At 33.6% G+C, this 8,714-nt stretch overlaps 1 protein-coding gene across 2 annotated transcripts in view; it reads right to left on the bottom strand.

Annotated features, from left to right (window-relative positions):
• Positions 1-8,714, bottom strand: part of Prkn (parkin RBR E3 ubiquitin protein ligase) — a 1,513,344-nt gene that overhangs the window by 1,459,147 nt on the left and 45,483 nt on the right. The window lies entirely within an intron of this gene.

Consider the following 8,714-nt stretch of genomic DNA (forward strand, 5'->3'; position numbering starts at 1 on the left):
ATACAGGAGATCCAGTCTTTTAGTTTTGAATGTGAAATGCAATTGCCAAGCTGTGTTTGTATTTGCATCAACTCTGGAGGTGTTGACTAGCTTGGCTAGCTTATTTTGCAAAAGGTCCTACTTAGGTAAGCAGACTTAAAGGACTATATTTTTTAAAACTTCATTGAGGCATAAATGACATAGAATAAGCTGCACATATTTAACATGTAGAATTTGGTAAGTTTGGACATGTATGCACCTTTGGAACTCTTCCCAAAATTAAGTTAATGAGCATATGTATATCTCCTCCAGAAGCTTCCTCCTTCCCCTTGGTAATTTTTCTCCTATCTTTCCCAGACATCCTCCCACCTTTAACCTGCACTTTTAAACCACAGATTAATTTGAATTTTCTGGAATTTATACAAATATAATCACAGTTTATACACTTTTTGTGTGGTTTCTTTCCATGTACAGATTTTGGAAATCATTCATGCCATTGCATGTATTGATAGTTCACTCCTTTTAGTGCATTTTACTGGATACTCATCATTTGCTTTAATTGTTCACCAGCTGTTGGCACTTAACTAATAAAGTGGTTATGAATATTTGTGTTTGAGTCTTTGTGCTTTCGATTCTCTCGGGTGTCTAGAAGTAGAATGGCTAAGTCACATGGTAGCTGTTCATTTGACTACTTAAGAAATGGCCAAGCTAGTTTTTCCATTTGCTATCCCCACCTGTGGTGAATGAAATTTCCAGTTGCTCTATATCCTCCCTAACATTTGATATGATTGTTTTATGTAATTATATATCATCTGTACATCTTTTGTGAGGTGTTTGTTCAAATTGCTTGCCGTTTTATTATTTTTTGTTTTGAGAGTTCTTTACAGATCCTAAATACAACTCCTTTTTTTTCAGATGTGATTTGCAAGTACATTTCTCCTAGTCTTGCCTTATCTTTTCATTCTCTTGATACTGTTTTCAGGAACAGAAATTCTTAATGGTAGAGTGGTCTATATTATTTTTTTCTTCAATGGATCATGATGTTGTTGTATCTTGGAAATGTCTGCCTATTGAAAAGTAAAAATTGTCTATGTTCTCATCTAGAAGTTTTATAAAGTTTTATATTTAAATTTTTTATTTCAAAAGTGAATGCTTTTTTTTAAAGAATGTCTTATCTGACAAAGGTAAATACCTATTAATGAAGTTGTAGCATCAATGTCCCAACTATGCTGACAAACAGATTAGATCAATATTGCCCAGTATTTATTGGGTCCCACAACCTATTTTTCAAAAGAGTAAATGCTTTGTCTTAGTGCCAACATCAACAAGTAAAACCTGTGTACTACCAGGTTTTGGGGTGCTGGGGTCTCCTTCTAGAGATGGTTTAAGAAACAGGCTCTGTGGAGCAAGTTTGGGCCAAGTAAAAGTAGGAAAGTAAGTATGCTCTACAGGAGACAGCCAGCTACAGTGAAGGGACACAATAGCAGACAGCTCAGTAGCAACTGTCCTTTTACTATCTCCCACTTCTCAGGCTGATGTCAGTTCTAGGCTGTGCTATCAAAATCTTGTCCATGTGCAGGATTTTGGTAACTGTTCTGCACATGTGTCCTGGGATTTTGTAATTAACAGGTCACACATACTTTCTCAGCCTATCTTCACCACACCCTAATCTGTCTCATGTGGTGTAAGGTAAATTCCTAGTTGTACTCCCTAGTTTGCCTCTGGCCCATGAAGTCTCAAAAAATAAAAGTTTTGAGGAGGAATATGCCCCTGAGTTCAGAGCTATGGGTTAGGAGCTTAGGCTCAGCAGTCTCAAGAAACACATTTTCAATTTTCCCCTATTTTAATTTTCTTGTTTGTCACCTGAGTATATTTCCTTTTCAATGTTAGCATTAAAATATTACTGCTATGTAGGGTTGTTTGTTCCTGATTCAATTTTCTTTCACAATAAAGCCTTCCCAAAAGTATTAAATGCTTTAAACTAGCCTTTTATTTCTCAAATAGTATTAAGTACACATACATATATGTATATATGTTGTGGTATCAACTGACATGTGAATCCAAAGCTAGCTAGCAAATACAATTATAACTCTGCAGAGCTGTCCAGATAAATTGTAAGTAGCTTGTCTTTTACAGACACCAGATTGTTTCTAGTTGTAAGGCATTTCAGTAAAGTGCTTATTTCAATAAACTCACTTAGTGTAAAAGATCATTAAGGCTTATAAATCAATTTTTAAAAACTAAAATATAAATTCAGTAGTGAAGTTCACTATTAACGTTATAACCCTACAATGAACACTTTTATACAGTAATCACTCCTATTCTCATAAATTTAAATTTACACATATAGGCTTTGTTTATACCAATCATCAGTGGATCATTTTCTGACCACTGCAACCAACAAAAATTTTTCACAATGCACAACAGTAGACATTTAATGTACCTATTTTCTGAATTGTCTTTATTATTGTTTTCATGGCAGACACAAGGTTGACACAAGATTGAAAAATAAAGCACATTTAGATTAAAATTTCACTTTCAAGTAGATGTATTTGAAAACATGAGAGATAAAGATAAAGGAAACAAAGAGTTATTTCAAAAAGCAGGCAAAATATAGGAAATCTCTCATTTGGCCTCTCAATTTTACAAGTATTTTTTAACACCTTTAAAAATAGCCAAGAAGACTTCTCTTTGCTTAACAGCACAAAATAGCACATGGACTTTCGTGTCCTTTTCTCCATGAAAAAAAAAATACGAATGTAGAAGAAAAAGTAATATATTAGCAAAAAAAATCCAGAAACTTGCCAAGAACAGATTCACTTATAAAATTTCTAACTTACCAAAATTGACATTAACTAGGGGAAATTTTATCATAAAATAAAATTTCAGAAATTATAGAAAATTTAAGGGTCTGTTGGATGCCCACTGTTTGTGCTGGGTATTGTAACAATTAAACTAGATTGTCATCTTGATCAACTTCAGAGCTTCCGCAGCAGTTAGTGAAGCAATCTTCTGGGTGTGTGTGGGTGGCTCACAGAGACTTCACCTTCCTTGAGGTCTCTATCTGACTCCTTCTTCTCTAGGACTGTTCCCCAGCTCAGCATTCTAGCTACCAGGAATTCCTTTGTTCTACCATGCCCTTTAACTATGATGTTACTGCTTTGGAGCCAGCCAACCATGAAGAGCCCTCTAAAAGTATAAGCCAAATTCAATGTCTCTTCATTTAAATTGTGGGTGTAAGGTTTTTTGAACCAGTAGTGGGAAAGCTGAATAGGTATGACACAAATATTTTATCTAACAAAATTTTAGAAAAAGAATATGGCCATACATATTTGTTAGCCTTAAAATGTTCTTATCTTTGATGTAGTAAATTTCCTTTCTCTGAATCTACCAGAGATTTTCAAAAAGCTATACTAAATTTAGAAGATGCTTCAGCCACAGACGTGCACAAAGTGATGCTATATAAAATAGCAACAAAAACATTCCACCTATCCAACTATAGGAACATGATTAAGAACATGTGGAAGATTCTGGTCACTTGGTGGATTATTATGCAGGTATTAATTTACAAACAGAAGATAATAACCCTATAATATTAAGTAAAAATTTCATATACAGAGCTGCACAAAGATAATTATATATTAAAATGAGTCATAGATTCTAAATGAGAAGGAAATCTGGTATTATTTTTAAAAATGAATGGTAGAGTTTGGAGGACAATGAAATTACAAGACTTTTTATTTTGTTTTCTTGTATTTTATTTTTTGTATTTAGTGAGTATGCATTATTTTAAAATGCAAAATTGACATTTTAATCTTGATATGTTTTGCTCTCCAATGGTATAGGAGAGGAGCTATCTTACTCCAGGGCTGAGATAGCTGAACAGTAGCCAACAGCTGCAAATGGCTATTTAATTTAAATTAATTAAAATTAAACTCAGTCACACTATGGCTTAAGTGTTCAATAGTCATATTAAACATTACACAGAAAGCATTTCATCATTAAAAAACATTCTAGTGCAAAGAGCTGCTCTTGATAATTGACACCAGCTTTTAGAAGATAATTCAAAAGGTACAAGTCTCTCTGATTAAGGAAGCCTAGCCTATCTAAGGGTGGTATATACCATACAAATGACTGACTCATGGATCATTAGCAGGTTACCCACAAATCACTAGGTATTTGGGTAGTCTCTTGGGGATAGTATTTCAGATATAAGTTCATACAAAAATCATGTCTCTTGAAGGTTTATAAAATTGAATAAACTAGCATCTTCCCTAAAATGAAATAATCCCGTCAAAATAATCCAACCAAAATGCAGCTTTCACAGAGACTAAATAAATTTGTCTTTGTCCTGTCTTTGAGAGGTACAAACAAAGGAAACAAAACAAGAATATTGGAAATAATATTTTTATTTTTTTTCTTTTAAATATTTTAAGGAAAAAAGTCAAAAAAGGAAGAAACTTATTTGAAAACACTGGCAAGTATTATCAAAATCACTCAAGTAGATAAATATTTAAGAGCAAACAATACATTTTTATGTGAGAAAGTATAACAGTATGAAGCAATAAGAATAAAATTCACCAGGTCGTCATTAATGGAAGTTTTATCTATAAAAATATTTAAGCAGCTGGTATCCCATTACATTATAACACATTTCCAATTAGAATGTATACTTAATTTTCTTGATTTACTCTCATCACTGTAAGAAGATGCTCCAATCAATTTTAAATTAATAGGCTGTCTTATTTTGACTATGTAGGCTGGACTGTAGTGACAGAGTGTGAACACTATAAAAGGCCGATAATCTCTGTTGAAGTCGGTCTGATTTTCTTCACTGTCTTCTACCCTTGAGATTTAAATTGAATTCTCCCACCAGGAAACTTTAGGCAAGCATAAATTGTAAATATTAAGATATAGGTTGCACTTATGAGTATTTTCATTCCTTACAGCTTTCTATACAATTCCAAGCTTATTTCTACTTTTTCAAGGTTAGTAAGTATTCCCTAGAGATGAGAATTTCTACAGCAATTAATATCAGTGGATAACTTTGTTAAGCAAAAGCTGAATGATGACCTTTAAAATATATCTAGAGAGGGGCTGGGGATTTAGCTCAGTGGTTTCACCGCCTGCTGCGCAAGCGCAAGGACCCGAGTTCAATCCCCGGTACCTAAAAAAAAAAAAAAAATATATATATATATATATATATAGAGAGAGAGAGAGAGAGAGAGAGAGAGAGAGAATCAGGATAGTTAGATAAACTTATTATTTGGAGTTAGAAGCTATGGATTTTCATCATCAGTTTTGTTCATTTTCTAAGCCTTTGTTGGAATGTACAAAATGAAGCATGAATAATAAGAATGAATAATTCAGAAATTTTTGTTGTGATGGTTCAGGGTAGGATATAAGGTGTAGGTTACTTATTCTAAACACTAATCAATGTTGATAAGATAAATTATTTAAAATAAAATCAGAAAAAATGCTGTGCTGAAAAAGCAAAAGATAGCAGGATAGCCTCTCCTTAGACACATCTAGAAAGATGAGCAAGCAGATCTGTGAAATATATGAGGGAATCAGTATTCATTTTACTAAAAGATATTATAAACAGAAATTTAAAATGTAATTTAAGATATTTTCATAAACATGTTTAGATATAAAATAAAGATGTATAACATATAAATGGTATCTGATATTGATTATGCAGCAAATCTAGACATCTTCATGCCCATGTTCAAATCACCCCCAGTAATGACCAACTATGGACTTTGGGAAAATTACAGTTCTCCTCTGAGTACCAGTGCTGTCATGTGGCTAATGCATGGAACTTCAGAACACTTTGGATCTCAGATATTTGGTTTAGGAATGCTTAACCAGTAAAGTATATGCAAATATTCCAAAACCTGAAATACTCTGAAACGTGAACACAGTCCAAAGCATTTTGGATAAGGAATAATCAACCTATTCCATAAAGTGATTGCCTTGCACAACAGAAAATTTTTTCACAGTGATATCAACTTGGTCAGGTATGGATGAAAGTTCTCCTCTTTTTTGTTGTTGTTGTTGTCACCAGGGATCAAACCTCCCACTTGCCAGGCAAGTGCTGTACCACTGAGCTACATCCCTGGCCAGGTTCTCCTGTCTTGCAAAGGATCATCACCTTTTCTTTGTTATCACCACATCAGTGGGTATATTTTCAGGTGTTTCTTCTTTGCAGTTCCTAATTCTATCAGGAGGACCTCACCTTTAAGGCTTCATCTTACCATAATTATCTTCCAAAGGTCCATCTCCAAATACTAAAACTTTGAGAGTTATTTCTTCAACTTATAAATTTGGGAGGACAGCAACTGACAATGCATCAGTATTGATAAAGGGTCCTTAGGACTGCGGGTGTAGCTCAATGGTAGAGTGCTTGCCTAGTAAGTACTACCAGGTTCAATCCTCAGTACATGAAGGAAAGAAGGGAGGGAGAGAGGAATGGAGGGAGGGAGGGAGAAAGAGGGAGGGAGAAAGAGAGAGGAGAAAAGGAAGGAGGGAGGTAAAGGAAAATGCCTTATTTGGGAGCACACAGACATTATTCTACACACCTGTTTGTTTAACCAAGTTAATTTATGTGCAGAAAATATGATACAATGAAAGGAAGACTTAAAAGGTGTATGGAAGGGGACCTAAGCTCTACTTCTCAGGACATCTCAGAGGAAACAGATAGACTTTTAAAAGTCTTCTGGAGAAATAGTTTTCTTCTCATTCTTCCATGAGATAAAGCCAGATAAAATTAATTTAATGTTCATAAATTGTCATGACTATTCTTCATATTATTGCAAATGTTATATATTTTAAAATGATAGAAAAGTAGATCGTAATCGCACTGTTGATTCTGAGCAATCTACGTAAAACACAATTAACTTGAAAAACTATAACAATTTGTTACTGAAGACATGTATGTAAATTTTCTTACCTGTGCTACTTTTTTATACAGGGCAAACATAGCAGGTGTCTCTAATTATCATACCAGTGGGATAGCTTAACAAGGGTGTTGCTGGCCCACAAATGCAATTTGATTCTCAGCATGACTGCAAGAATGGCAATTTACAACCTCCAACAAGGAGTAACTACAAATATTAAGATTTTATTAATTCACACAAAGGAAAGCTCACTGCTTTTAGATTAGTCAAACAACAGAAAATGAATGTTTTGAGGACCCTTACACTAATACTACATTTATTATTTGGTGCCAGCTATGCAGTACAAACATGTGCTAGTGATTCTAACAACTGTTGAAGCTCTCACACATACCTCTGTATCAAGGTATCTATTATAATTACTCTCATCCCACCAGGAAATATTTCACTTGAATAAGTAGCCTGAATTAAAAATCAAGCCATAACATAAATGCCTAAATTAGAAATGTTACTGCTTTATGGATAAATTTCATAGACATATCGACTAGAAAAAGACATAAAAGAAAACATAAAATACAGTTTCATTTATATGAAGTTATGTCTTATCTTCAAGAGAAGACAAAATTAATCTATAATGATAAATGTCAGAAGATGATGACTTTTGGTGAGGGTACAAATTGAACATCCCTAATCTGAAAATCTGAAATCTGAAACTTCATGAAGTGCTGGTTCAAAAAGGTTTTAATTTGGTAGCATTTTGGATTTTAGATTTTCAAATTAGGGATATTCAACTGTAAAGTCTATGCCCATATGCCAAAATCCAAATAACTCCAAAATCTGAAACTCTTATGGTCCCAAACATTTCAGATAAGACATACTCAATCTGCATTGATTATATGAAGAGGCCTTCATGATTTAGAAATTATATAAATGTAGATAGTGAGAACATAACTACATACATACAGAAAAATTCTGAGTTCTACACATTAGACTTAAAATATTTCACAATTAGCATGACATACCTCAATAAAAATGAAAAAAGTAGGGCTATAGTATTAACTAATCAAAACAAGTAATTCAATTATACTATTTAATAAATATACAATTATCTTTATCTTTCCTAAAACAAAGTTTTCAATGGTAACAGCACTTTAGTAGATGTACACATTTAGATTTTAAAACCCATCTCCTTTTGTAGCAAGGCACTACATATTTTACATATCAATATGGCTACAATTCTTAATCCTCTTGTCAAGATTCCAACATAAACCAGGCTATTGATAAAACAATTGCTACTCCTGTAAAGACTTTTATGTGCTCTTGTTGCCTATCAGCTTAATATACAGGAGAATATATATGAAAAGAATCAAGTTCTATAAACAGGGCTAAATGATCATGAAGTAGGCATCTTTATAATTGTGTTTTTACTTTTTTCACAGTTGTTTTTCAAGGAGTACAGCAGAAATTGAACCATAAAGCTTAGCTTGACAGAAAGGCATTAGCCTACTATACTAAAGCACAAAGATAAGAGAGACAGTTATTTATGGAGAAACACTGTTCCCTATTATCCTTTTGAGATACTGCGAAGGGGCTAAATATCGACGCATTTCCAAGTCACCTTTCCCTCAATTCTTGTGTTAACAAGCAGGAGTATGTTTTAGATGCTATTAATTTGTCAAGATCAGGTAAACAGAGTTCTCCTAGAGAGCACACTGCACTCATTCCTACAAGGGCTATGTAACCCTGTAGTTATTAATAATTCATGGGTCTTTCTTAGTTCACAACAGGGGCATTACTCAGAGGGCATCATTCTTATTGAGAGAAGTTAACTGCAATGAG

The sequence above is a fragment of the Heterocephalus glaber genome, unplaced genomic scaffold (genome assembly GCF_053883595.1).
Source record: "Heterocephalus glaber isolate CG9 unplaced genomic scaffold, H.glaber_assembly_v1.0 deba00001523, whole genome shotgun sequence".
In the NCBI taxonomy this organism is placed as follows: domain Eukaryota; kingdom Metazoa; phylum Chordata; class Mammalia; order Rodentia; family Bathyergidae; genus Heterocephalus; species Heterocephalus glaber.